Genomic DNA, 21,870 nt, shown 5'->3' with positions numbered 1-21,870 from the left:
AAGAAACTTGGATTACCCATGATGGATCATTTAGAGGGATAATTAGTAGGATACATTAATTTCCCACTAATATGTGGCACTGTAGGTAAAATTCCTTGTATAATTTAAAATTTTTGAGATATGAATATATTTCAAATTAATTTTGCCCTCCCTAAAGTTAAAGTCCTAAATACAAATATGCACTAAATATATACAACTTGTAGGTTGAATTTTTAAATTTGAAAATTGATTTGTTTAGACATATATTTGCATGCTTTACAGTATCTGATTTATGTTAAGATCTGTAGCAAAATGTCAGCTTTTGTTTAAATTATCTATCATGAATAGAAGTGTGTCAACATGTATTTCTCTTAAGGGTGGTCAACAGAATACGCTCTACCCAAAGGCAACTACATATCACTCTGACATTTCTATTAAAAAATAGCCAGTTTCCCCATCCTGTATACATCAGTATTTGACTAAAGAAAATTTCGCGACACTGTGACTGCTAATCACCCTCTGTTTCCCTGTCACTCTCCGTTGGTGACATTCAGTTCCCATTATAGAGATGTGCTAACTCTGCTCTTTTTCAGCCCTGTCGGAGGGTGTCCTCTGGTTTTATTTTTTTTAAGCTAATTACAAATGATGCCTGAGCAGAATGATGTTGCCTGGCCAGCTCTTTTACAGGGTACAAAAAAGAAAGCTTACAGGGGGTTACTAGAGGGCTGGATGGTCTCACAGCAAATTAGAAGGAAAATAATCATGTACTTTAAATGGCAGATGGACATGTGCTATAGGGAGTGCTAGTCTCACACCAGCATTTCGAAGGTGAACGTTTTGCCTTCGCTGCTTCAGGGATTCTACCCTCAGCATTTATTGTTTGGACTGACAGTCTTCCAACTTCCACTCACAGGGATGAGAGGGAATCTTCTCCTGTCACTCAGAATGCAGTGGTGGCCAAGGGCTGCTCTGGTGTGTGGAGCTGCAGGCCCAGAGAAAGGCAAGGAGTTACCCTTCCTCGTCCACGATGGTGCGGGATTATCACCTGCTCTCATAAAAATGAGCACTTTGTGATGCTCTTATCATTGTTGTAATCTCAATGTAGACCATCATTTCCAAATTTTTTATTTTGTTTTAAAATTCTAAATAACAGTATGGTTGGCTTGCTTAACTCTACAAATACAAAATCTCATTCCTTCTTCCACCAGTATATTATCACTTGTAAATAAGTTATTTTACTGATTTCACAGAAAAAAAAGCATCGTTATTCATTTTTTCTTTCTTTTCCTAATACGTTTTGAACTAGGTATTTAAGTAATCCATAATACTCATGGCTAGTTCCCAGTGATAAATTTTCTTACCTATTAGATAAATCTGTCTCTGTTAGCAAAAGTATCTCTGTCCCTCCCTCCTAGCTACATACACAGAATTACTAAGTAGACAGGAGGGATTATTATGGAGAACAATCTTACAGGAGTAATGATAACTATATGATAAGGGCCTCTGAAATTTGTGGATGAGAACTGACCAATCGATCTAAAAATCTCAGATATACTCTAATTTTATTTTTTTATTTTTTTATTTTATTTTAATTGTTGTTGCAGTACAATTTTCTATCTCTTACTCCCATCCCAACCCCCACACCCAGCCCTCCCCTCCTCCCTCCCATTTCCACCCACCCCTAGTTTTTATCCATGTGTCCTTTATACTTGTTCCTGTAAACCCTTCCCCTTTTCCTCTGAAATTCCCCTGAAATTCCCTCTCCTCTCCCCTCTGAACTCCGTCAGATATACTCTAATTTTAGATAAATCATTATTTTGTCACTGGTGTGTGTGTGCCTACACTTAATCACCTGGTGCCGGCTAACACTTCTTCAAATAAACTGCCCCCCAACCCTGTGAAGGACCCAGAAACACGATGCCGGTATATTAATGTGAATACATCCTTATGCCTGGATAATCCTCTCAAATTTCACTAGTGACTCAGTTGCATCTACTTTACATATGGAAGAGGATGTCTGAATCTTGATAACAGTAAAATACAGACAACTTAAAGTGGAATATTATGTAAAATATTCTTCCTTGAAAGAGCTCTGCCTAGCTGAAAATGTTTCTTGAAGTAAAACCAACACTTACAATTTCGAGTACATGAAATACAGTTTACCCTTGTATTATTATTTATTAATTATTGTATTATTTTCCATATGAACAACTGTAAACCTTCTTTTGCCCACCCTGTAATAACATGTTTAGCCGCTATATAGCTGAATGGCAAGATCTCTCTTTCACGAGTAGAATAAGGGTGGTATTCTCCCCAGCTAGTTTTCTGTCAGAGAAGGTTGAAAACAGATTGAAGCAAATCACAGCCACAGCGCCTTAACATGAAGACACAAGGCTTATTTAAGCGAGTCTCGGCTGGTGTGTGCCTGGTGCCTGTGGGGGAGTTGAGAAGACACACCAATCACAGGGAGAACATGGCACGGAGCTGTTCTCACACCTCTTCACAGTCCGTGAAGTACCAATTTCAATCAAGTATATCGGCAGGAGAAAATCAAAAGTAAAAACTACTATCTTGTAAAAATGTTACTAATGTGTCTAAGTCGGGCTCTTTTATTAAAACGGAGTGCATAGCACGGGTAACAAATAATGGTGTCATTTTAAATCAAAACAGAATGTGTAGCAATTTTCTGTGACTTCAGTCTTGAGGCTTGTAGCTCCAACCTATTTGTCAGCTCCAGCAGGCAGTCCTGACTCTTACCCCAGCCATTGTATCAATAATGGATTAGATCTCTCACTTGACTTTTAAAAGACTTTAGTAGCACACATTCAAAAGTGCTGATGTTCTTATATTCAAAATAGCCAAAGGGGAGTTAAGCAGCAGAACTGCTGCTAGAGGACTGAGAAAAGCAAATTATAAAAAGAATTAGGTGGAAGTTGTTAAGTGGATATTTAAGGGCTAGCAAAACTGCATTTAATGAAGAAATTCAATGCTTCTAGGCACTGACAAAACAGGATCCATGCTATTCTACTGAAAGAATATAAACTGGTAAAATATTCCTGAAAGAAACCTCAAAAACACTCCTTGCTTCCCTTAATACTGGCTCTAGAAGTTAATTATAAAGAAATTGTCATTAATTGGGGAAAATTTTTATGTGCAAGAATGTTTTGTATGTTTTGTAGTGAGGGAAACACTGGAATCCATTTGAATTTATTTCAACAAAAGTTAGTGTATAATGTATTTATAATATATAGTATTAAAAAGCCATTAATATGGCACTTTAAAGAATTATTAACAGAAAATAATCAAAATATAATATTAGGTTAATGAATCAGGAAAATTTTTTTATTTAATTACAAGGAATATTAAAGAAAGACTTGCAAAAATATGTCAAAATATTAGCCTAGCTAACTCTATGTAATAGAATAATAGATGACTTTTATTTTATTCTTTGTATAGTTTTTACTTTTCAAGTATTCTGAAATGACAGTGTAGCATGCACACACACACACACACTTACAAATATGCTTTTAAAAAATCAACATGAAGGGATGACAGAGTAAGTAAACAGGGTACTCACCTCCTCCCAAAACCATGCCGAAATTATGCCTAAACTACAGAACAACTATCATTCAGGACTTCCTGAAATCAAGCTGAATGGAAGTCATATATCTCAGTAATTAAAAAAGAAGCCACATCAAGACTGGTAGGAGGGTCAAGGTGTAATATGAGCTGGTCCCACACTCACACATGGTAGAAAAAATTGGGATGGGTGTCTCTGCTGCAGGGTTCCCCCTAAGGGTCAAGGGATCCCAGTCCCACAGCAGGCCCCCCCAGCCCAGGGTTTCAGTGCCAGAATAAAAGGTCCCCATAACTTCTGGCTATAAAAACCAGTGAGGATTGAGGCTGAGGGAGATGGAAGCTTCTAGAGTCCCAGGCAGTTCCTCTTAAACAGCCCATGTGTGACCATACTCCGATTCACTCCCTCTGAGCTTCTATACTGGGGCTGCAACTTAAAAGGCACCAGAAACATGGGGAAAATGGAATTGTCCAGCATCACATCAAGAGCTTCAGGGTGCTTTCTCCCAGAGAGAACTGATGGCCGAGGCTATTGCTCCTGTGCTGAGCCCTCCCACTACAGAGCTGACAGGCAAATGCCATATCTGAGACTCCATCAACCTGGCTCACACTGTTTGCCCAATCTGGTGATTCCCTGAGATCCCACTGCACCCAGCTTTTGGGCCCACCGAAGATTTTTCCAGTGGTTTTTCTATACAAATGGTTGGTCTTGGTTCATGCTTTAGGATTTTCTAAAATTTCTCATACAATCAGCTTCAGGCCTTGGCACGTCCCATACCTCTCACTAAGTGGGCCTAGGCCCAGAACAAGCAGCAACCATTCTTAGTTCACAGCTTGGCCTCTCGTGGGCTCCTCTAGTCCAGGATAAGTAGCAACCATCTGCAAATCATTTTGTAGCTCATGCCAGGTGGCTCCAGACAGAACCCAAGTGGCGGCTCACTTTAACTTGCACATCCCAGGAGGCCCCAGAGCCAGTGCTCCCAGTGGACAGCTACAGACCCTACTGAGGCATGGCCACACAACCACCTCCACAAGTGACACACTCAAAGGGCAGACTCAGTGTGCATCGGAGCCCTGCTGGAGTAAAAGAGATAACAGTATACCACTCCAAGCACTGATTAAGTTTAGCAAATATTTACTGAAAACTACTCAAGTCTGGGATAATATAAGGGGCATATGAATGATAAAGAGTTCTTACCTTGAAGGAATTTATAATCTGGTAAAGAGAATAAGTAACATGAAATAAGGAAACATTATTTCCAAATGTGTTATGATGTTTAAAGAAGTGCAAGCATCAAAGATTGAAGAGAGAGGAAAGAACTCCCTAAAGGTGTAGAATTTAGAAGAGATCCTGGATGTCAATGAGAATCTGTTAGTTGTGGATGAGGCAATGGAGCAAGCAGGAGAGAGTGCCCCAGAGAGAAAGAGCAGTAAGACCAGAAATAGAAAAACTGGGCCACGTTTAGAGTATAGTTGCCAAAACTGTTTGTCTGCAGTTGAAGGTAAGGGTAAAGAAATGTTAGCAATATGGCTGAGGTGATTTTGGGGTCTACCTGGACCATCCAAATTGTCTCATATAAGGGCCTGTATGTTCTGAGCACTCAGCATTCTTGAGAAGAGAGTGACATATTGCACTTAATTTACAAGGGGTATGTAATTTATTATGGAAATTTGATATTTTAGTATTTAAGTTTTAGTGCAATCCCTTTATGGTGAGACATTCTGTCTCAGATTAAAAATAAAAAAAACAACTAGAGTTTTATCTTATTTTTTTAAATAGTCAAGTGATGTGTGACACAAACATCCATCCACCAGGCCCTACCATCATGACCTCCCACCACTGGCCAGCAGGGATGAGGTGGTGAGGGTTAAGGGAAAGACAAGACCATAATCATACTTGGGATTGGATGAAGATAAGAATGGAATAAGAGCCATAGGTGTCTCTGGTACACATTTATTGGAATAAAAAAGTGATTTTATGTTTTGACCTACCCAGGTCAATTGATAAAGCCTGAAAAATGTCTAAATTTACTTGATTTTGAGTAAGGAAAAAACAAAGATAGAGACATGAGGTTGAGATTGTAGCACTATACAAGTAACTAGAGACTGAATTTGAGTCATATCGAGGTATTAGCTGTAAAAGGAAAACAAGTACACACATTAGAGCTATGAAGAAGATAGAAGCTACACAACTTAACAAATGATTGGATGCAGAGGAGGTTTATGATAAAATGATGGAAAACAGGTCATTTTGTTAATCTTGGTTAGTTGAGAGACCACTAATTGTACTAGAAATTGAAATAGAAACTGAGGAGCAGTGTAATATGTTAAATTTCAAGTGTCAGTAGGCTGTGTGACGACGTCCCCAAGTTTGGATAGCTCAGACTGTAGCAGATACATAGAAAACAGCAATAGAGCAAAAAAATAAGATTCATGAATATATTGAAAGGCATTTTAAAATGCTACCATAATCTGTCTATTTTAAAATAATAATAATACACAGGCTTCTCTCTAATTTAAGTTCTTGACCAGGAAGAAGTTGAAGAGAAGAGCTGGCTTCAGTAAAAAGTTGGAGAGAGAAGAGATCACTGAAGCCAGAGTGATGTTTCCGATCTTTTGCCAGAACACTTTTAGCTCTACCAACTCCTTCCAAGACTGTGCTGTCCATATGGATTGTGAGGCAGTGGATTACAAAGATAGCTTGAGAAGATCTAAAGATGTTCAGGCACGTGTCCTTCAAAAAAGCCCACATGAAGAATAACACAACTGAGGCCCCGGGTACGGACAACCCCTCCACCTGCCACTGCTCATGAGGGACTCCCATTCAGTCTCTGTCTGTGCAAGGCTGGGGGTAAGGCAGACTATGCCTCTGTTTTGCTAATGGGAGTATTTACTTTCTCTTACCTGTTAGTTGTATCAGTACAACAGAAGGAAGCAAGGGTTGGGTTTGAGGTTGTCACCCCTCTCCAAAATCCAAAAACACTTAAGAATGCACCTCAATACAAAACAGGACTTCTAATTCAATGCTTCAAAGATTTGACTATACTTTTCTTATGTTTATTATAAAATCTTAAAGATATTTATTAATTTTCATTAATTTGAAGGGATTCTAATTAAACTACCAGGAATTCATGTGGCCTGTGTAGGACTTTTCTTCCTTTTCCTTTACGTCCCATGACATTATTGGCAGGAATTAATCATCAAAGCTTTTCTGTAGAAGTTTCCCTGCACATGGCTACAAAGTCCCCCTATAAATAAAGCTACATAGGAAGTAATAGTCAACAAACTTTTGGACCATGATGCATTTCACTGGAGTGGAGATGTCAATGATAGTACTTACTCTCTCACTACATGACTATGCACTCAAGGTCTCTATTCACTCTCAAATCTAGTAGTGGATTTGGAGAATTCATATGAGACTTTGGTCTGCCAAGGTTCATAACCAACATATGCAAGCATCTCTATTTATCCAAGCCTTCAAATTAGAGCAACCACACACATCTGCAGTCTTTCTTTCCATAATCAATAAAAAATTTCCTGCTCAGCTAATAAAGTTTCATAAAATCCTTAAAGATGTACCAATTTTCTGAATAAAAAAGCTGTTTTAACTACTGCTCTATGTATGGAGGTGTGATTGCATGGTTAAGAGCGCTCCCTAGCTTCAATCCCTTGCTTGCAATTGGAGATTCTATACCTAGTGCTTCACCTGCCCTTAACACCTAAGTGAATGCAATTTTGAACAACTGACAAGACTGGTAGATGTGTTTTGCATAACATGTGAGTCTGACTGGGGTAATGCATGTCATTTTAAACACTGAAGTATATCAAATATTTATATTTGCATAATTTTTAAATATTCACTTTCTGTTCTTTAGATTGTAGTTCAGCTGTGAGTATAATTTAGGTGGATTCAAGAAATTTTGGAGCTAAAACACAGAAAGATACATCTTTTCTTCAACATCTTTATTTTCAACATTTTTCCCACCCATCCATGTAGTTTGACATTGGATCGGATCTTTATGATATTCCTTTTCCTACTGCACACTTCCCTTTCCATATATGCATATATATGTATATGTATTTATACATATATATGTATATATATTTATGTATATATAACTGATGGAAAGCTCCCTTTGATGGTTCACATATTAACTCTAAAAACTAATGCCTACATGTAGGTAAAGCCATGAAAAAATCCCTTTATATGTAAATATTAACAAAAAGGTAAAATTAACTTTGAAGAATATTTTTTATCTCTTGAATACTCTTTTTATTATACAGATACGATCAAACTGAAACCAACCAGCAAATAAAGTCTACCCATTTTAATGATACAAAATAAAAGATTATTTTTTAAATAGTATCTTTTAGTGTTCTTCAAAAGAGACAATGAAAGTGTTTTTCCTCATTTCACAAGTGTTCATTGTTTCTTTTACATGGGGGCACAATGCCGGTGGTGGGCTCCGGACTCTGACATTTTCACTTTCTCTTACCAGTGAGAAGGTACTCATGTCTGTTGACTCATTGATTTTTAAATTTTGAAATAATTATAGACACAAAAAGCTGCAGAACTGAACAGAAAGATATGCACCCTTCCTCCAGTCTTCCCCAAATGGGATACATTACTAGAATAAACCATTAAAAACAAGAAATTGATTTGGGTGCCACCCACAGAAAATATTCAAATGGCTGTAGTTTTCCAACACTCACTTGTGAGTGTGTATGTATGTACTCTCTGCATTTGTGTGCCTTTGTGTGACCATCATCAGATTCAAGATACAGAAGTGTTCTGTCACCACAGGGCTCCCTCACACTGCCTCTTCAGAGAAGTCACACCAACCCATCAGACCCTCACCCCTAACATCTGCTAACCACTAATCTGTTGTCCATCTCTATCATTTTGTTATTTTGAGAAATTAATACAAGTGGATTTATATAGTATATAACCTTTAGAGATAAGCTTTCCTTATTTAGCATAATTCCCTTAGTACACATCAGCATTATTTCAGATATCAACAGTATATTGCCCCCTTTTAATTGCGCAGTAATATGTTATGGTATGAAGGTGCCAGTTTTAATCATTCACCTGTTTTAGGACATCTGGGTTGTTTTCAGTTTGGGGCCCTCATGCTAAGAATATTCATCTAGAAGTTTTGTGCGAACTGAAGTTTTCATTTCTTTGTGCTAAATGTGCCAGAGTGCAATTTCTGCATTGTATGGTTGCATGTTTAGTTTTATAGGGAGTGCCGGTGTGACTCCACCATTTTACACTTTCTCTGGCAAGACAGATCCAGTTTCTCCTCATCTTTGCATCTTTTAGTATTTTCATTATATTTTTTTAATTTGAGCCATCCTGATAAGTATGTAATGATATCTTGTTATACCTTTATTTGCATTTCTCCAAAGGCAAAGATGTTGAGTATCTTTTCCTGTGCTTATGTGTCATCTGTATATCCTCCTCAGTGAAATATCTGTTCATGTATTTTATTCTTTTTATTATTGAATTTCTTTTTACTGTTGAGTTTTGAAGTTTTTATGTTTTCTAGATAAAGTTCTTTGTAGCTTGTCTTTTCATTCATTAAAGGGACTGTTTCACAGAGCAAACATGTTTTTTAAATTTTGATAAGATTCCATTTATTTATATTTTTCCTTTTATGCATTGCTCTTTTGGCATTGAGTCTAAGAAATCTTAGTCTAGGCCTAGATCCTAAAGGTCTTCTTTTTCTAAAAGTTTTATAGTTCTGTTTTGTACATTTCATTCTATAATCCATATTGAGTTAATGTATGCATAAAGTTTAAGCTATAAGCCAGGGTTCATGGCTTTCCCTACTTGTTGAAAACAAACTGTACTCTCTCCATTGACTTGTTCTTGCAGTGGAGGGCAAGATGGATGGAGAGGGATAAAGGGGGAAATTGGGACAAATGTAATAGCATAAATAATAAAACATTTAAACAAAAAATCAACACAAAAAATCAACATAAAAAATCATTTGGGAATATTTGTGTAAGTCTGTTTCTGGGTTTTCTGCTCTGTTCCATTGATCTATATGTGTCTATATGTCTACCAGTTCAACAGTCTAATATTTATCTGCCTAATACCATTGTTCCTAAATACATTTGACTCAAAAAGGAACAAAATTTAATTCATTTAAAAATGAAAATTTAAAACATTTTCCAGATATAATCCTATGTTGTTTTTGAAAGATAAATAAAAGTTGATTTTTAAGAAAACAAATACTTCCCAAGAAAAAAAGCTAAAAAATGAACTGTCATTTTTAATCTTTCAATTTCATGAGCCAAATAACATTAGTTTAAAATGTTTCCTTCAAAACAAAATAAAAATAAATGATTAATATGTCAACATGAAAAAGATAAATCACAACTGTGAGTCAAAGATAAAATTGAGAAAAATTAGTAAGAAAATAATACAACTAAAAAATTTTTAAAACAGTCTGACATAGATGAAGAAACAATATACAAAAATAAATCTTTGATGTCTATAATTTATGAAATGCCCATAAACTCTTAGATCAGCCTGTTATTGCATGATATTAATTTTAAACTAAGAAAACTGAAGCACAGAATAGTTAAAGATTTAAAATATTAAAGTTCAATTCAAACTGTTATTAGTCACAGTGAGTATGGATTCTACTATAGTTTCAAATCTACTTCCTAGTCTTTTTGATTCATGACTAAATAAGAAATATTTTATTGCAAATTTTTTATTCGTGACTAAATAAGAAAGAGATCCAATTTTGAATATCAAACAAGAGCTAAGTATCATACTAAGAAAATACTGGAATATTCCTACAGTGGTGACACCATTTCAATCACTACAACCAATATCCACCTCTATGCTTTTCTTAGTTTACAGAAAAACATCACATTTTACTGATGATACATGTACTTAAGAAACACTTGTTAAGCTCCATTTTTTTGCCACTCTTTTAGTGATGGTGAGTAAAACACCATACCTGCCAACCTTGGATATTGCTAGTTAGTTGAAATAAAATTTTTACACTCTGTGTTTTACCAGCAAGCATTTTGGTGCCTTACAATGATATATAAAATTATTTATAAGCAGATGAGTATTTTCTGATTTAAAATGACAGACTGAGCACATATATTTGTCTCTCCTACCCCTGAGGTTTCATTAAAAAGAATAGGAAATGAATATTTTTCAAAGGAAATGAAACCTAAATAATGAAAGAAGTAGAGAAAAAAACACCATCACATAAGTTATTTCAAAACATTTTTAGAGTAAGAGAAGATAAAAGTCTAATGGATCAAACAGAGACAACACAGTGTGAAAAACAGGGATGAAGGAGGGATATTAAACAAGAAACTACAGATTCAAAGCAGGATTTCTCTGGAAAACAACCCAGGATAACAGCCATGCTGCAAGGCTAGAAAACAGTTAGACAAATTAGAAGGGAAAGTATCTGGCCTGAAAAAAGAATGAGCTTTTTTTAATAGAAAATAATTTTTATGATAAATTTATAGAAAGATAACTATAAGGTACTGGCAGTAAATAGTGGGAAAAGGTCTTTTAATTGTAAGCTCTTGTATTTTTTATGAGAGGTAAATATCTTATTTGATATAGTATTTCCAGATGGAGTTAAGTATAAAATAAGGAAAAATAAGACCAAGAGACTCAGTAATGAGATTAATACAATGAAAACATGTACTGCTAGTGGATAGCAAATATGTCCTTGGGCATTTTAGCAGCAGACTTTGAAGTTGTACCTTTTGACACTGTACTGGAAATAGCCATGTAAAAAGTTCAGCAGATTCTTTAGCAGATATGTGAATTGGAGTTAGAACTGGCATTCACTTGTGAAAATAAAGGAGGCCTAATAGAGACACCTAACACAACAGAAATTTATCCTTCCTCTGCTCTGTGAACTTCCAGCAAGATTAAGATGCTTCTTACAAATTACTTCAACCCTATCCTAATGCATAGCAAATAAAATAAGATTTAAGTCCCTGAGATTTACTCCAGGTAGTTCAGCGAAGCAAGTCTTAGTCTCAGATATCAAAGAAGAAAGCACATACTATTATTTGTTCTTTGTGGCTTAGCTCCAGTCCAGCATTATTACGTGGGCAGCAAAGTCCACTTTGGAGCTAAGAAAAGAGACAAAGGGAAGCAAAGCTGGAAAAAAAATGTTACTGAAGATAAGGCTGACCTTTATGCTTAGCCAGCAGGGCGTAATTCTCCAGGCATTCATAAATGAGTCTGAACAACATATAGTTTTAAATGCAAAAAAGCTTGACTTCAACTGACTTATTCCTGCTTCTCATGGCTAGAGCTCTGAAAACATTAAAACAGAATATGAGGTAGGGTTCTTGGCTAACTGAGACTCAGCAGATTAAACATTACACAGTGAATTCAAGAATCCATTCTCTTATCTGTCTCTTATAATAGCACCATAGGATAAGAGATAAGATCAGAGATCAGGAACAGATAGAACTGAACTAGAAAAGAACTAAATTTACACACTTTTACTAACAGCCTATTTAAAAACCCATGTCAAAGAAATAAGACGGAAATTATATAAAAGGAGACACAAGGTTATTATAACACAACACTGTGATGGTGATAAACTGTTAACTTCCCGCCTTTTATCACAGTTGGCATTTGCAGAGCTTTGACAGAAAGCTTTGATTCTGCTCTCTGTAATGGCTTGCTAAGTGTCCAGTGTGCAGAGGTTATGAGCATTTCACTAAGGAAAAGTAATATATCTCCAAGCCTAACAACATTCCCCACGTAAGATGATTTATGACAACTGTTCTCAGAAAGCTTTTGAGAAAAACTGCCTCATCAATCTGTGTTTCAATATACAGCTTCCTTGCTACCTTTGAATTCCATCATCAGGCAGTATTTGTTTGAATTATGGTTAACGAAATACTTGAAGTGAACCAACAGCATGTTGCAAGTGTTACCATGTTTCCCTTTGTTTTATCCATTCTTTGTCATAGGACCAGCAGATTTATCTATTAAAATATACATATCTTGTTAAGTCAAAGACTTGACAGATCACCTCCAGAAAAAGTCCACCTTTAGAGAGGCATTAATGAGCTTCTACTATTAGTTATCAAATAACTTTTGCAACCTCATTTCCTACTTTACTTCTTCATGAATGTTAAGTATAGCTAAATTAACCTACTTGCCAATACCCAAATGCATCATATACATATTCATCTCTGTATTCCTCCCAACTGTTCCTCAACCTATGATGCTTTTAACAATATATTTTCCCTCTTTCAAAATCCTTCTAGGGCCTTCTATGGATATTTTCTTTTTAATCCTTTCTCTAAATGAAAAATAATTGTCCTTTCCTTTCTTCTCCTTTGGTATGTTATTTACGCTTTTACAGAGCATTTGCAATTTTAAATTAACATCACCTCCAGCTATTTGATAATATTCTTTTCTAATAGTAAGACATACTTGCAACACTAATAAAACACATGTGGAGTAACTGTTTTTCTTACTTGGGAATAAACCAACAAAATGTTTTGAACTTAGAAGAACACATTCAACATGATCCACTACAAAGCAACTATGTCATGAGAGAAAGGGATAAAGGGACAGTTCGCAGGTATTTAGAAACCTATAAAATGAAAAATATCTTTGAGTTTCAAATGTTCAAAGGAACAGATATTCTGTTTCTGAAATACTGTTATGTAAAAGACAGTGTGTTAAGTGGAGTGGTATTAATCCTGTGTTTAAGTATAGGTATAAGGGCCAATGGGTGCAAGATTCAAAGTCATATTTTTGCTGAATTTAAAAGCTTTTGTGGCCAAACTCAGAGATTAATTGGGCTGCCTCATGAGGCACTTCACTAGCAGGCTCAGAATGAATGTAAACAAAGCTGCATAATCATCTCTAAAGACTACCATAGAGCCGGTCTTATGTAAGAGGACCTGTGTGACTTCTAAGATTCCTTCAAATGCTAAGATTCTGAATCCAGACATGTCTATGCTCAGCTTTTCATTACAGCATCTGACATGACACGTGCTCCTGCGTTGTGCACTCGCTAAAACTCCTTCAGATCTCCTTGAGGTCAACAACCCAACACAAAATCCACATAAAATACCAAGAAATAACCTGACTGTTAAATTACAAAGATCATATTCAGACATGGTCTGATGTTTTAATAGATAGTTTCCCATTCACTCAGACTTAGTTATTAGTCTAGAAAATCTGCAGGAAAAAACCATGAATCTGTAATCCTTAAATACTTACAGTATACAAATAATCATTTGTAATTTACCAACATCTAATCAGATTTTGGGAAAAAATTAATTTTACTAAATTCATATAAAACAGAATATATGTCTCTTTAAGTGCACAGTGTATTAATATCATATAGTCTATCACTGGATCTTGAGCAAATAAAAATATACAAACCCTTTCAAAAAACCCCTTTCTGAAAGAGATTTTACCATGTGTAACAACTTATTTAAATTTTTCAAGATTATCTTTAAGTGGCATTCTAATTTAAGTTCCAAATTGTTGCTTTGCTAAAATTCTTTTCTGTTTTACTTCCAGTGAGTCTGATGAGCTCTGGTCTGCATGGCATGACAGAACCCTTATTTCTTATTTATGAAAAGCAAACAATGGGAGTAAAGACGTGGTTGGGAGAAAACAAAGACACAGGTTGGTGACAAGATCATGTTTCAGAAAGACAACTAATGGTCACCATGTCCACGGCACTAGTTGGAGCTAAGGCCACAGATTTGTCTTTCGAGGTAACCAAAATAAAAGGCAACAAAAATTTAAATGACAATAGAAAAAAATGTGGATGGAAAAAGACATAGTCAAAACTCTTCTTTTTTATTATCACTTAGCCTGTCACTAATGTGGACTTTCAGCCTTCTGGGCTGGATTGCCATTTAAGCCTCTCCTAACTTTCCATTTTGCCAAATTCTTGCTTTAAAATTATCCCACTCAACAGATATTTGTAGGATGAAATCATGAACAAATGAATAATGTCACATTAATTTTTCATGATTTGTTCTCCTACTCAAAATACTCATTGATTCTCCATTATTCACAATGCATAGTTAAAATTCAAAATGCATTAAATTTTTACCTCAACCTGTCAGTTTTCTTCAGCTTATTTTCTTGCCTACCTTGTATCAATCCTTTACATCAGACTACCTAAACTTATTACATATCCAAAATGCAATCTATTAATTTTCACCTCTATACCTTAGTTCTGCTATTTCCCTCCCTATGTCTCTTTACATATCCATATCATATCATCTTTGAAAATCTAGCTCAATTTTCAACCCTTTCATAAAAGGTTATCACTTTATATCACTTTAGTCCAGACACCTATAAATCCCTCCTATGAACTACTGAATTTCTGTCTGTAAAATTTTTGTGTGTAAATTATTGAATTGACTTAAAAATATAAGGCTAAAACTAACATGAAGAACTAACATGTATTGTTTAAAAGTATGATTGTCTTTATAAGGTAAAATTTTGTCTACTTTTTCAAAATCCATCCTATTTTATTCAGAATATTTTTAATAGGGCTTATTGATGGCTGATTGACTGAATTTAACTTCCTTCCTCATATGAAAAACTGTTTAGCATATGCCATGTATATTAGAAAAACATTTTAGATTATATGCTTTTTCACTACAAAGCATATTTGCATTTCAACTGACTCTGCTTTCCTAGGTCTTGCTGTAGATTTCCTTTGTGGTCTCCAAATATGACCCATCACAGCTATATGTATTAGCACTGCATATTTTAAGATGAGCACTGCAGCTGCCAGATTCTATTAATTTACTCATCAAACTATGTTAATATTATTTTAAAATACACACTGACCTGTTAAACAATAGCATATTTATATTTACTTGTTAAATAGTTGACTTTACTTTCTACAGTATAGCATGCTTTTTTTTAAGATTTTATTCACTTACTCTTAGACAGAGGGGAAGGAAGAGAGAGCGAGAGAGAGAGACATCAATGTGTGGCTGCCTCCTGTGTACCCCACACTGGGGACCCCACCCACAACGCAGGCACATGCCCCCAGCCGAGAATCAAACCCCATGACTCACAGGCTGGTGCTCACTCCACTGAGCCACACCAGCTAGCTCAATGTTTCAGATACAATATTTTAATGATAAAAGTACTGCTTCTAATGGTAAATGTGTAAAATGCAGAAAGTTGAAAAAAGAAAATTTCACCATAGTCCAACTTCTCTCATATAAACAAGTTTGTGTTCCAGTGCATTATTCTTCTCTTTTTAAACATGTTACTAACATAACTGTGATATTTTACATTCTTTATATCACACCTATTTCAGTTAACATTATACATAACCACTACCTATATTATTACCAACTTTTTGCAAACATTACTTCTAACAGTTGAAAGATCATCCATCACAGAAACAACTTGGTGTTGCAGGTCCTTCTTTTGGGGATCTCTTTTCTCCTACAATTCATGCATCCTAAGGCTGAGAACTGGCTCAAGTCAGAAAAGCAAGCATGGTGGTTTAGCAACACTGGGATAGCTGCCTTCATTCCTTTTCATTTCTTTTGCCTCAGTGTTTGAAACAATACTTATTGTTTTCCTACCCATCTTCCTCACAAAGAACACCATGTTTCATAACCACATCCATAGGTCCCTGAAGGCCAGGCCCTTATGGCCATTACCCAACTTTGTCACTCATTATAAAATTATGCTCAACATACTTCCTACATTAAATGCCATCACCCAGCCATTGTTTCTGAATCCTACCCTCCCCATTGCTCAGGGAGTCCTTTCACTGACTTTCTCTAATGCATCCTCTCTTTCCCATTGTCCTTTTGATATGCTTCCCCTGATTCCCTCAAATACCTGAGACACTGCGCCCTCCAGTGTATCCTCTCCCAAGAGTATCCCATCTTATTTCACCACAGATTAGAGTTTTAAGAATTACAGTTCTCCACTATGCCTATTTTCCACCTGGAGACAGTGATATGATCCTCCTTGATAGCCAGCTGGTGACTTACTTAGCTGATGTGAATATTGTTCTTGCCATTGTGGAGCTTTTTATCTAGTTGAGAACAGTGAAGAGAAATACATGTATGAATCATGTCTTTACAAGTCTGGTTTCAATGGAAAATATTTGTGATATTCTGAAGAGTGAAAACCCTAAGAATGAACCCTAAGAATATGCTAGGAATAAACCAATGAATTCCATATATTATAAAGCACCAATACTTTTTATAATCATATTTAATCATTAATTTACAATCTGAAAGAACAAAAGCAGGATCTAAAAACTTTGAAGTAACGATTGCCTGTGGTTTCTCATAATTTACAGAAAATGTGGGGGAAGGCTTTCAGCTCACATAACTTCAGTTGGTCAGTTTTGTATGATCTGCCAAGTTTGGCTGATGGATTGCACTGTGCAATAATCATGCTTTGGTCTAAGGAGTAATCTTGTTTTATAAGTTTACTTAGATTCTCTTCCTGAGCATAGGGCAAGGAAAAAGTACATTAGCAGGACAGACTTGAACCAAGTGCCTTCTCTAACTGGGTATCATGGCCCTCTCTTTCATGTATGGTATCTTGTTTAATATTCATAACAATGCCAGGTGGAAAGTACCAATCCTATATTTTACATGAAATAACAAAGACTGGGATTAATTAAGTAGTTTATCTAAAATTAAAATCTGGATGTGGCAGAGGCAAGATTTAAGCTGAGGCATGCTTGATTCTAAAGTTTGCCCCAGCCATTGTCAAGGAGAAAGGTAATTTTGTTTTCAGCCATATCCTTTATAATTGTTCTCCAAACAACTCTTTAGGAAGAACACATGTAATCAGAACATTTCTTTCCCAGCAGTTTGCTCAGGCAAAAGAAGATAATCTCATTCTTCCTTACGTGCCTTAAGATAAATACAAATCAATTTCATTTCATTCACCTTATATCCAACTTAAGAATGTTTTGTGTTTTTAAAATTAGATTATAAGTAACATTTTGAGAAGTCTCTAAGAGGGAAGGAAAAGGAAAAGAGAGGATAGTTTTATTTTGTATTCTTGTATTACTTATCATCGTATTATTTTTTTTCTCTCTGTCTTTTTTGTTGCTGTTCAAGTATAGTTGTCTCCATTTTCTCCCCACTACTCCTCCTCACCCCAGCCATCTCCACCTCCCACTCTTGATCCTATCTCCCTTTGGTTTTGTCCATGTGTCCTTTATATATGATCCTTGGAGACCTTCTCCCTTTTCTCCCCACTGTGCCCTCCCATCTCCCCTCTGGTTTGTGTTACTTTGTTCTTAATTTCAATGTCTCTGAGTGTATTTTGCTGGCTTGTTTGTTTTGTTGATTACGTTCCACTTATAGGTGAAATAATATGGTATTTGTCTTTCATTGCCTGGCTTATTTCACTTAGCATAAAGGAGCTCCTACCATTTGTGACAGCAAGAAGGGGATAATTTTAACTCCAGTGCTGATACTTGTGTTTCCAGTAAACAATTCCAAAACAGGAGCTAATAATAGAGGTGGGGAAAAAGAAGTCTTAAAAGGAGAACCTTGGGCCACATGAAAAATATAGCATTTATTTAAACACATAAGCTATGAAACTCAGAGATAATGAAGGAAACTTTGACTTCTGTAGGACTGATACCTATTGTAAGAAGCAGGGGGGCTCACTTTAGAGGCAGTAATGGCTAGAGAAAACCAGAACTGCAAAGGAGGAAAGAACCACAGCAATGGAATTCCTGGGAGCTCTCCATGGTGCTGCTCGATTCAGCCTAAGCCTCCTTTGAAGATTTCTATGCAACACTGAAGTTATGTTAGCTCCTCTTTGAGTTAAGGTCTTTTTCCAGATGTAAATAGTTACGAAACTAGAAAACATCTTCTTATTACTTACATAAGAGTGCTTTCACTCTCCTTTCACTGACTAAATTTTATCTCTAAGTTCAGCATATAGCAGTAACCCACTACACCGCTGATCATCTACCTCATGTTGAGACAGCAGGCTTCAGTCGCCACTAATTGTAGTTTGTCTACCAGTTGTAGAAACACATTATTGTCCCAAGTGAAGTAAAACATGCTTTCTTTAACCACCTTAGGAAAGATAATGGGCTGACCATAGGTATCTCTTTGAACTCTTCTTTTGAAACCAGGTGATAACTACACCTAGTTTTCTAAGATTTGTAGACTTAGGTTAGGTCTTCTTATACTGATTTGCAAAGAATTATGGCCCTTTTTTGCCTCATTGCACACAAAAGAGCAAAATGAATCACCAGCAGCTGTCCTGGAGCCACCCAAGAAAATTCTGCCGGGATTCTTTCTTGCCACATCTGTTCAAATGGACATCTGGAAATATGGCCTCAATATGCACTTCCAGTGTGTCTGTCTGTACACAAAGGATACAGACTTCATTAGGCTGGACTAAGTAAACTTCCTTGAGTGGGTCATTCAAAGCATCTACATCACCAAAGAAACAATGTTAGACTTTATAAATAGAAACTTCAATTATTAGTTTTTTAATATAAATAGAATAGTCACATGAATACAGAAATCTGTTTTAAAAATTACTATTATCTTCTCAGTGGGTTCATCTTTAAAATTTATGGCTTATTTTCCACTAGTTATATAAAAGTATTCCTTCTGAACTCTGATTAAAAATAAAGTTATGAGAATATCCCTTATAATTTTGATTTCTGGAAATCATTTCTATATTTTACTCCAAAAATAATATCTCTGGGGATTTAGATTAAAAAACATAATAACAACAAAAATATTGCAATGAATGTTCTTTTGAATTAGTGTTTTGGGTTCCTCTGGATATATATCCAGAAGTGGAATCACTGGGTCATAAGGCAGTTCTATTTTTAACATTTTGAGGGACTTCAATACTGTTTTTCACAGTAGCTGCACCAATCTGTATTTCCATCAATAGTACACATTTTGGTTTGTTACAGCAGCTATCATTAACTTATATAACTACCTTAAAAGTCCAGTTGATTGGGGCCTTTCAAAATTGACTTAAACCATAGAAACACACTATTATTAATCATGCATTACATAGCACACCAGGATAAAATCAAGGAGGCATTGTTCCTGCAAGTTTTTTGTGGCTTCTCCAATTGCAGATGTAAAGAAACTAAACCAAGTTGAAACACATCTTTAAAATAGTTATAAAAAGAATAAAGAGTATTCTAGTTTTAGATAAAATTTAAAAGAATATAACAAGAGCAATAAGAGTGCTTCCCATAAATGGGAGAGAACATTCATTGACTTCCAAGATTCTAGCAATATGGTGCCACAATTTTAAAATTTAAGAACACAAAAATGACAGCTCAATTTGAGATTTCAAAAAATGTTGATTTAGATGTTCATGAGATTACATTTATGAAGCTGAAATGACCAAACATTTGAAAGATAAGCATGCCAAATTTATCAATATCTGCAAGAAAACCTGATGGTACTGGGATCCTAAAGCAATTTTTTCTAGCTTTACTGGGTACCATTAACAAGTGAAAATTATATATATTTAAGGTATAGCATAATGTTTTAGTGTACATGTACATTGTAATAGGATCACCACAATTAAGAATTAACATATTTATCACCTCTTATCATTACTTTTCCATTGTGTCTGTACAAACATTTGAGATCTCTCAGCAAATTTCAAGTATACAATTAGAAACTACACTCACAGTGCTGTATATTAGATCATCAGACCTTATTCATCTGATAACTGAAAGTTTTACTTTTGACCAGCATCTCATCCCCTCACCATTGTACTCCCTGTCATTAGTTTGACTTCTTTAATTCCGCATATGTGCGGCAATACAGTGTTTGTCTTCTGTGCCCGGCTTACTTTACTTAGCGTAATGTCTTCCGGGTTCATCTATGTTGTTGCAGATGGCAGGGTTTCCTTTTTTAACATTGAATCGTATTCCATTTTATCATATTCCATATTTAAAGTATAATGGATGTTCATATTTATCAGTTTTAACTAGAAGACACTGAAAAATGATTTTCTGCTAGAGGAGAATGATATACCAAGATGTATTTGCATTGTTACAAAGAAAAATAAGAGAGAACTTGTAGTTATTCATCTTTTTTGTTCTCTAGTTAAGGACATGTCTAAACATAGCCAATAAAATGAATTGCACATTAGCTCATATTATTCATTTACTTTTTTCATTATAGATAATTACTTTTTATCCATTTGTCATTATTTCAATGACTCAAACCAAAAAGATTGTTATTCACTTTTTTCCATTTTGTTGCTTCAATTTTTTGGTTACTTGAAGCAAAATGACAACTAGTCTCTTTTTCAGTGGCTGAAAGTGTAGCAGTATTAAATGTTATTATTAATTTCTGATACTCTTTGAGTAAGTATCTGTTAAATAATTAAATACCTCTAGAGTACTCATCTCTTCATCTTTCTCCAGGTTGACACCTACTTCCTATAACTAACCATTTTAAACAAATTTAGCTGTTAATCAAAGAAAATAAATAGCAATTTTAAAGCAAAAAAATAGTGATTTGTATATACATATATGTGTATAAGTATATGTATCTATGTTTTGTGCATATCTATGTATAGCCTGTTATCAAAGGTCATATAAAATGTTTAGCCTGCTTATTGAACTGAATATTATATATAGTTTTACATGCCCATTGTCAGCTTTTCCAAAGACTTCCAATGTCCTATTTCTGGGCACTAAATCTCTCACTGAAACTACCACATTCTCACACCATGAAATACAGCAAAGCTAGAGTTTTCACTCATTTAGTTTTAGGTTAAGTAACAACTGAAAGGAAGCACACTTAGCTCAGACAGTAATGCATGTGATGAACAAAATGTCACTTTTTTTACACACTGCCCTCATCACTGTTTCTCAATATGGTCCGGCCTACAAAATGCTCCCACCTCCAGGCTGTCTGAATGAGTTCAGTTCATGAGTCCCTGTGTTTATTCTCAAAAAAGACAAGCATTGTTTCACCCCACTCCTATCAATGCATCATAATTCCACCTTAAGTTTACAGGGTAGCTTATATGCAAAAGTTCCTACTATGTATTTTCCAGAGCATTATTAGTCTGAAAACTATTGACAAGTTAAAACCATTGCAAAGGACACTGTTGCAAAGCACAGGATCCTTTTGTTTTACTATGAATCCCTAATTTACTCAATATTTGATGGAGTTGCTTTTTAATATTCTCCCTTGACCATCCTACACGTGCATGTACACACACAGACACACAGGAGTTCACTTTCAAAGCTGCCAGAGATTCAGAGATTGTGGGTAGGATTTGGAGGACTGAATAGAAGTTAATGG

At 35.4% G+C, this 21,870-nt stretch overlaps 1 protein-coding gene across 2 annotated transcripts in view; it reads right to left on the bottom strand.

Moving 5' to 3' along the window:
* The window catches only part of CLVS2 (clavesin 2), a 62,659-nt gene that overhangs the window by 21,409 nt on the left and 19,380 nt on the right, over nucleotides 1-21,870 (bottom strand). The window lies entirely within an intron of this gene.

Source organism: Phyllostomus hastatus, unplaced genomic scaffold (assembly GCF_019186645.2).
Source record: "Phyllostomus hastatus isolate PE091 unplaced genomic scaffold, TTU_PhHast_1.1 phas_contig_40, whole genome shotgun sequence".
Lineage (NCBI taxonomy): Eukaryota > Metazoa > Chordata > Mammalia > Chiroptera > Phyllostomidae > Phyllostomus > Phyllostomus hastatus.
The sequence above is the reverse complement of the archived record's forward strand: the minus strand, read 5'-3'. Positions and strand labels throughout refer to the sequence as shown.